This window comes from Panthera onca, chromosome A3 (genome assembly GCF_046562875.1).
Source record: "Panthera onca isolate mPanOnc1 chromosome A3, mPanOnc1 haplotype 2, whole genome shotgun sequence".
In the NCBI taxonomy this organism is placed as follows: domain Eukaryota; kingdom Metazoa; phylum Chordata; class Mammalia; order Carnivora; family Felidae; genus Panthera; species Panthera onca.
The window spans coordinates 52,815,205-52,824,142 of record NC_138341.1 but is presented as its reverse complement, the minus strand read 5'-3'; the positions used below and the strand labels follow the sequence as shown (position 1 = coordinate 52,824,142).

The 8,938-nt window shown below is 46.7% G+C and overlaps 1 pseudogene; it reads right to left on the bottom strand.

Moving 5' to 3' along the window:
- Positions 1-1,048: 1,048 nt before the first annotated feature.
- LOC132687747 (succinate dehydrogenase [ubiquinone] cytochrome b small subunit, mitochondrial pseudogene) lies at positions 1,049-2,214 on the bottom strand (annotated as a pseudogene).
- Between the last annotated feature and the right edge of the window lie 6,724 nt (positions 2,215-8,938).

Genomic DNA, 8,938 nt, shown 5'->3' with positions numbered 1-8,938 from the left:
CTTGTAGAAAAATGTTCTGAGAGACTTTTGGAAGTTGTAGGGTTAATTGACAATTAAATGCAAAAAAGTTAAGTAAATGAAAAAGCAAGGCAATTATCCACTACAGATAAAACAAGAATTAAGAAAGGAAACATAATCGTAGTGCACTACAATGCTCACTGTGAATAATATTTGTCTAGGCGGACAATGTAAACAGCGACTATTGATCTAAAAACTGTAATCTACATGAGGAGGAGGAGGGACAGGAAACAGAGGGATGTGGACAGTGGTGTCCAAGAATGAGATTGAGATCCTCATCTACCACAATAGGAAGTCAGTGGATCACATCTAGAATTGATGAAGTGAAAGGTAGCATAAACTTGTTATTTAGAAACACAGGGATGAGGAAACCCAGGGAAACAGCAGTTGGCAGTGCTGGCCCCTGGGGTGGAACCATGTGGAATAGGACAGGTGGAACAAGGAATTTGTATTTTGTTCCAGATACATTCGTTCAATTTGACGTTTGAAACTGTGTGCACTGCTAAAAAATTAATTTTAAAAATGGATGGATTTTTCCTAGCATCTTTTCTTCCACGTCTCCTCATGGCCTCTGAATGCTCCGGTGTCTTTTTCTGGCTGCCCTGGTCAAGGGGTAAGGCTTAGAAGATGACAATCCCACACACCCTTAAAAACTACCTCTTATTTTTCTATAGGTGTATATTTCTTTTCTTTTTTTTATTATATAGCATTTTATTTAAAAATTTTTTTTAATGTTTATTTATTTTTGAGAGAGAGAGAGAGAGAGAGAGAGAAAGAGAGACGGGAAGGGCCAGAGAGAGAGGGAGACACAGAATCTGAAGCAGGCTCCAGGCTCCAAGCTGTCAGCACAGAGCCCGAAGCGGGGCTCGAACTCACAAACCGCGAGATCATGACCTGAGCTGAAGTCGGATGCTTAACCGACTGAGCCACCCAGACGCCCCTATAGCATTTAATTTTTTTTAAAAAAACTTTATTTCATAGAATACATTTTCACATTAGAGATTCCTACAGTGGAAGAATAATTATTACTTACAGTTTTATATTTGTAGAACATTAGGACAAGTGAAATAAACACATTTGAGGATTAAGTCCCAGTTCAGAATCTGTACTATTTTGATACATCTGTAAGGGGACCTCTTCCCTACATGGAATTTTTCTACACTCAGAAGCTCTCCAGGCTCCTCCTCCCAAGTTTTAGAAATGAGCAGTATTTCCTAACTTTAAAGTTTCCCTAGGACATGCAACCATTAATAACTGGTATAACAGAGAGGGAAGTTTTCAAAAATTAAACACTGACTAATTTTCTGCAAAGTCTTTACTTGTGAATGAACAGTCTTGCCCTTTCACCATCATTCCCAGGACAAACATATACGTTTGATCAGGTATTGATAGTAATAAAGCTGAATTCCCTTTAAGAATTTGAAAAGCTAACAGGCAAAAGCTCATATGCAATGTTTAGTTATGCTGAGTCTTATGAGAAGCTGGGAGGCAACCCCTATATAAACTCACCAGAACAAGGAACTCAGTCCCCAAAATACTTGGATACAATTCCTCTCAAACCTTCTCCTCAAAGACAAAATTCTAAAAATAACAAGGCAATTAGGTGAAGAGGTTTGTCTCACCAATGGACTTACCTGTCATTTCCTCCTTATTGTGAGTTGAATGGCATGACAGGGCAGAGGCAAAGAGGTGTACATCAATTCTCGTGGTATTGAGTCAAAAAGGTCAGAGCTTCCACAGCATGGCAACAGCTTTTGCAGATGCCCACATCATGACAGTTGAAATAACACAGCCCAGCAAAGGTTAAAGCTGACAGGGCCAAAACGCCTGCCTTGGCAGCTTTCTGCAAAGCGTCTCCAGGAATGTAGTCAGTTAACCATTTATCCAAGGCCCCAGTGACTATGGAGCATGAGGGCTGCAGCCAAGAAGTAGTCCATCGCAGAGCTGGGATTCAAATAAGCAGCTGGAATTAGGCCCAGGAGCAAAATACTGACCACCCTCTCACCAGTCCAGCGGAGAGATACAGCCTTGGAACCAGCATGGTGGTTGGGTGACAGGTGAATGTGTTGTGTTCTACACTGTCCTGGGGTAGGTTGGTCTTGAGACATAAGCAGGTCTGACCGCTGGAATTCGGAGAAATGGAGCTTGGCGTCCTTGTGCACCACACAGGACACTCAGCCTCCAGAGATTCGCCATCTTTTATAGGTGTGTGTTTCTTAAAGTGGGCTATTATTTCAAAGAACAGTGCCCTATGTAATTTTATACGGAAGAATGAAAAAAGTGATCGTGGCAAGAAAATTAGAACTGTAAATTCCTTAAATGCAAGTTCAACACTTTGCATTTATCAGCCATCTTAATTTCTCATGTCCCTAATTTCCTTTTTGACCTCTTGGGAAATCTTTAGTTTCCCCCCTTGCATTCCTGGACTGAAGTCCAGTTCTCAGGCAACTGATGGCTTCCCACATTTCGGGACCAGCTCTGGGGACTCTGTGGGGCCCAGGCTTCTGCTGACTTAAGCCCGTGTCTAGTTCTTTCTAACCGGCTCATCTTCCCTTTGAAAAACAAGGACATCCCCTCCTTTAGAGCAGTGTCCCACTCACCACCCAGAGCTTGGCACAGAATATAGTCTAGGATAATTAACTGAATGAATGAACTGCTTTTCTAACCTCACAACAATCCTTAAACTGCTGTGAGAGCTGAAGGGATCCTAGTTGATCTAGTCCAACCACCTCATTTTGCAAAATCCCTGACAGGAGCCAGCATTTGTTCAGGTCACTTGGTGAGTTAGATACAGAAGTAGGTGTGCATACTCATATCCTCGGGCCACTGTAACAAAGCACCAAGAAATGGGTGGCATTAAACAACAGGAATTTATTCTCTCATGGTTCTGGAGGCTAGAAGTACAGAATCAAGGTGTGGCCAGGGCCATGCTCCTTCCAAAGGCTCTGGGGGAGGGTCTTTCCTTACCTCTTCCAGCTTCTGGTGGCCCCAAGAGTTCCTTGGCTTGTGAAAGACTAGCTCCAATCTCTGCCTGTCTTCACGTGGCCATCTTCCCTCTGTGCTGGGCGTCTTCGCATGGTGTTCTCCCCGCCTATCTTCACATCTCCTTTGTATAAAAACACCAATTATATTGGATAAAAGGCCCACCCTACTCCAACATGACTTCATCATAACTACATCTGCAACAACCCTATTTCCAGATGAGGTCATATTCTGAGGTAGCAGGAGTTCAGACTTGAACGTAGCTTTGGGGAGGGGACCCATTACCACCCGTAACAAGATGGAAAAAGGATTTTCTGTTTTCTAAACCTGGCCGGTTGGGTTGCCCACTTGTTTGCATGGTTGCCTTCCTGTCCCCTCCCCCCCGCCCCCCCCAGGCTGGACAGCCTGGCTCCACCCAGCTCCCACCCCATGAAGACAGCTTGTCCAGCTTGCTGGGAGGAATACTTTAATATTACTGCTTAATGTCAGTTTGCATATTAAAAGAGGCTCTTAAAAAACCATAGATTCCTTTGAGAGCGAAATAAATGGAATAAGTGATTAAATGAGAGACAGAATTTCAAACTCAGTGAAAGGTGTGGGGGGAGATATTTGAGAAAGTGTCCTTCCTGGAACCCCTCCATCGCACTTTGTGAGTTTCTGCCCTCTCCTCATGAGCTCAGATGTGAAGGCAGGCATTTGGGGATAGAAATGCTCGCCCTCATCCGAGAGGATAGATCTCCTCTTCTGCTTCCCATATGCCAGCACCCCCATATCCCGGGGCTCCAGCAATGGCTGGGAGGTTGGGAAAGCAGGTGGCAACAGAACATTCCCATAATGCCTGCCTTTGTGCTGTCATCTGTGGTCTGTGCCTTTCTTGCCCACATCCAATGGCCTGTTCCTCTCCAGTTGCCACATTGACGTGACCCGGCTCATGATGACATGGAAACAGGATCCCAGGGTCACGGGTCTCTTTCTTGCCATGGAAGAACAAGAATGATGGTCTCACCCATTTAGGATGACACAATCTTTTGGGCTGGAATGTGCTGTCTTTTCTTTTTTAAATTGAGACCACAGGCCTCTGTGGATAAGGACAGGCTGTCAGGTCACAATAGCCCTGTGGTGTTTATTTTAAAAGCCACGAGAATAAATCTGATTCATGCCTCTAATGATTCAGCCTTCCCCGTAATTTTGAGGGAGGAGAAGTTTTTCTCTACTTCCCCTTCCTTGCTCCTCTTCTCCCTTTAGCTGTCCTAAGGTCCCACCAGTCCTTCTAAAAGCCGTATCTCATGCCTGTGTGTTAACTGGTGTCATCCCTCCAAGGAGGCTTTGCACTATTAAAGAGCAAAGCAGAAAGAGGGACACAGAAGCACCAAGCACCCTTTGTACAAAGAAGGCAATCTGGGGGGAGAGGGCTTCCAGTTAGCTCACCGCTAACTCTGCTCAGAACTGATGTAGACAGTGGGATTTGGTGTTGGGAGTCCAGTCTGCTAGCTAGAGGAGGGCCTAGAGATGGAGGCCCAGGGGCTGACAAGAGCCATGGGGAGCCCAGGGCCCAGGGGCTAGCCACATGGACGAGACCTAGGGAAACCATTATGTTCCTCCACCAAAACAAATTTCAAAGGCAGTGATAAGACAGAAAAGCTGGGTAATGACATGCCTGAGCTTCCTTTCATCTAAGCATCTGGATTCTCTTGAAAGCGTTAATTACGTCTTCCTGCCTCTGGATAGAGAAGGAACCCTATGGTTGTCACCGTGGAAGGACATCTCAGCTCACTGGGAAAGCGGAAAGCAATGGACTGAAGCCAGGAGATGGGGTTCCAGCCTTGGCCTGTCAGCATGTGGTTCTCAGGCAAATTCCTTGACTGGAGTCTTAGTTTCATTATGCTACAAATGGGAGAAAGAGTAATAATACTAGTAATGATAATAGTAACCTCTGTGAAACACTTCTGTGGAGCTGGATATTGTGCCAGTGCTATGTGTCCACTATGTGTCCACAGTGCTATTCTGTGGAGCTGCACCTGCCTTATCTCAGGAGGCTGGTACCACCATGGAACCCATTTTGCAGATGAGAACATCAAGTCCTGGAGAGAATGAATGGCTTTGGAGGTAAGTAGAGATGTTGGTGGGTGAACACAGGTCAGCTGAGGGCAAAGCAAGGGCTGATAGGCTGATATGAAAATCTAATGAGACAGTACGTGGCAGAGTGCTCAAGCAGGTTCCACATTGCATGGTAACAGAAGTGAGTGTCAGGACCAGAGTTCCAGGCCGGGGCTGCCATCCCACCTTCCACCCCAGGCTACAGGCTATTGTATCTCTGGGTCCAACTTTCTCAGGGATGGTGCTTGTGCAAGACTTAGATCTCCAGTGGCTTGATTCTGTGGGAGGAACAGCATAGAATGTTCTAGATTAAAACGTTTTGTTCCTTTCAAAACCCTCACACGGCTTCTGAATCCTTTCATCCAGGAAAGCCAAACCATTCTAGCCTTAATCAATTCTGCACAAGCAATTGTCATAGTGAGATGATAATTGAAAAAAGACTATTCTCTGTGTTACTTTGTACCCCTTCCCAAAGCTTGAGCAATATTGTTAGATGGAGGAAAAAAAAAAAAAAACTGGGGTAGGATATGAAGTGTCTTTCCCCCTTTTGGTGTTGAAAAGATCGCTGATTTTGTAATTAATGGTGTGCACTCTAAATTAGTGACATCAGGGTTCCATAGCACTCGCCTGAGTGCAGGTGAATAACCAGCCAGGAGAAAAGTCCCCATGGCCTGTCACGCCCTCCAAGAGACTTTTCTCGATTGTCCCCCCCGACTCCTCCCCCTACAAGTTTGCTGGGCACGGTGCTGGGTGCTGCAGTTACGGGGCGGGGGGGGGGGGGGGAGGGGGGAGGATGGGGAGACCCCCGCTGCAGGTGGAGAGCCCTAGGAGTCCACACTTGGCCAGTATTGACAGATGGGTGAAGTATTGACAGAAGAGGTGAAGGGTAGGCTAGGCAGGCACAGGAACACGGGATGCTGGGACACAAGATGGTGTCCCAGAGTCCAGCAGGTGAGGCTTGCGGCGCGCTTAGGTCCAGATCCAAAAGGTATCCTGGTAAGTCTCGTGAAATAGGTGGCGTGGCCTACTGGAGCGGGCGGTCCTTGAAGGCGCTGAAGCAAGGATGTGAACGGAGGGACCAGAGTCCTGTGTGGGCGGGCGCCCTCTGGCGGCTGTGGGGCAGTGCAGCGAGGCAGGGAGGAGGGGGCTGCTTCCCCAAGCCTGGGAGACAGACGGCAACGCACTGGCGACCCGGACGCCAAGTGTTCTTTTTAATCCTTGTCCAGCATTCTGCAAGAAGCTGCTGCCTATTGAATCATCCGTGTAGTTAGTGAGAATCTAAGACACGAAACAAGATTTCCTCAAAAGTAAGTTGTTTCATGATTGCTGTAAGGGTCCCAGCACAAACTGGAACAGAGAAATCATTCGTCAATGGATTGTTAGATCCTTTTATTTTATTCTTATTTTTATTTATGGGGCGGGGGGGAGGAGATTGTTAAATCCTTTAAAAAAATTTTTTTAATGTTTATTTATTTTGAGAGAGAGGGAGACACAGAATTGGAAGCAGCTCCAGGCTCTGGGCTTTCAGCCCAGAGCCCACCAGGGGCTGGAACTCACCAGCCATGAGATCATGACCTGAGCTGAAGACTGAGCCACCCAGGCGCCCCTGTTAAATCCTTTTTAAAAGTATTGCTGCTGCTGTTCTTCACTTAGGGGTTCACTTGGTGACGGTAATGACAACAGCAAACACTTAGAGAACATTTACTACATGTCCTGCTGTGCTCTAGGAACTTTCAACAGGTCAGTGTGTTAATGTCTGCAACGACCTGTTATTATCTCCCATTTGTTGGTGAGGACATTAAATAAGCAGTTTGGCTCTGGAGCCCCCTCTCGGCTGCTGATCTGCTGTCTCATCACTTGACATGTCCAACGTGCCCAGCATTTAGTGGCACTGAGCTGCAGAGGGTTCTTTAGCCAGAAGATACACGTAAGAGCTTTGTGTACATGTGTATTTTTTTGGGAGAGAGAGTCTTTGCTTTAGGCACTTTCTTGGTCTCAATCACTGAGTGGCAGTGTGACTTTGGGCAGGTGGCAGCCCCTCTTTGCCTCAGTTTCCTCATCTGTAGAATGAAGGAGGGGTGGTAAGCCCTGTGATCTCCATGACTTCTTGCAGTTCTGATATCTGCTGCTCTGAGTTAGTCTGAGAAATATCTGAGCCCCAGGGACCATGCATGGTCCAAGTGCTCTGCTGGGCCCTGGGCTACAGGGGAGTAAGACCAGCCTGTGCCTCCAAGAAGCTTGTGTTCCCCCACAGGGAAACAGCCATTAGGTCCAGTCTCCCTCCCTGACAGCTGGGGCCGGGAGAGGAAAGTTTGATGGGATAGCAGCCTGGCTGACCATAAAGGCAGAGCCTCTCTTGGAACAGTGGTGGCCACGGAGCCGAGAGTGCGGGACTCCTGTGCCCCAGGCTGCTGTGAGTGGAGTCCTACTCGTGAGGCCAGTGGGCTTCCTACTTAAGCCCTCAGGACAAAGATTCTGCCGTCTCTGCCTGACTCTGAGTTGTGATCTACCAGTGAGCACGGCCTCACTTCCTCCTGTCAGGTTTTCAGTATTAGCTCTTTCTCCAGAATCCAGTGTCATTTTAGGATCTTCTCATCCATCAGCCTGAGCCACCTGCCCCACCCTCAAGGTCACGCCTGAGCTCGTCGTGACCCCAGGTTCAGACTCTGCCCTTCCCGTGTTCATCCATCGGCCCCCACTGGCCCTCCCTCACCCTCACAGAGCCCATCAGCCAGCAGGCTCCTCTGCTTCCCTCCCTGTTCAGTCTCTCTGCCCTTCACCTCTCAGTGTCATCTTGACAACAAACGAGATGCCTCTGGCCCCTGCTCAGTTCAATTCCCTGCCAGGCCAACCACCACAGCAGTTCCCCTGACTCTACGGGTCCCGGGCTTTTCAGGCAGCCACAAGCCAGCAGCACGGGCACTGCACAGTCAGTGCCCACCAGCCGCCTGCCAGGCGGTGGTAGGGGTTTGTCTCGTGAGCACGCCCCCCCCCCCCCCCACTTACCCCTCAACGGTCTCTGCTCTCAGCACACCTCTAGCCTCCCTTCCGGGTCCCCCTGACTCCCGGCAGACAACCTCGCCTCCTGCTTCAGAAGGAACCAATAACCGGTCACCCCAAAGAAACTCACTCACAGTTCTGTAGCCACACTGCCCAGCCATCTGCACCTCACCCTTCACATGTTCCTTCTCTGCAGGGACTCCAGTTGTAGTTTTTCTTAACGTAATACATTTATTTAACGTTGTCTGCAATGTGATTAAAAGGATGGCATGTGGTAGGCATTCTTCTGGGACTTACCTTTTTCACTTACTATGCATCGCTAAGACTCTTCCATTTGGTTGCATGTTATTGCAATTCATTTGTATGAACTGCTCTGAAATGTTCTGTGTGGGAAAAGACCACAAAGGGATGATAAAAAATGGGATTCAGGATGGTGGTCACTTTCGGTGGGGGGTGGCCAAGGGCGGGATGGGGAAGGAATACATAGTAAGTTATTGTCAGTAGGCTAGTTCTTATGTAGGACGATAATTTCACAACTGTTTCCTATAATATTAATGTTAGTAAATAAATATCTCAGATATGTACCTAAGATGAGGATGTGCTATGAACTAAGACATGCAATTATTACTGTTATATATAATCTTATTATAAAGTATATTAATCATAATCCTTATATATGCTCTTATGTGTACACATGTATACATAATGTGTAATATATAATACACAGCATGTATTATGTACTATATACTAATAAAATATGTTAGTATATATACCACTGTTGTGTATTATATAATAACATACTTTATTATTTATTATTTATTTATTATTTATGACATATTTA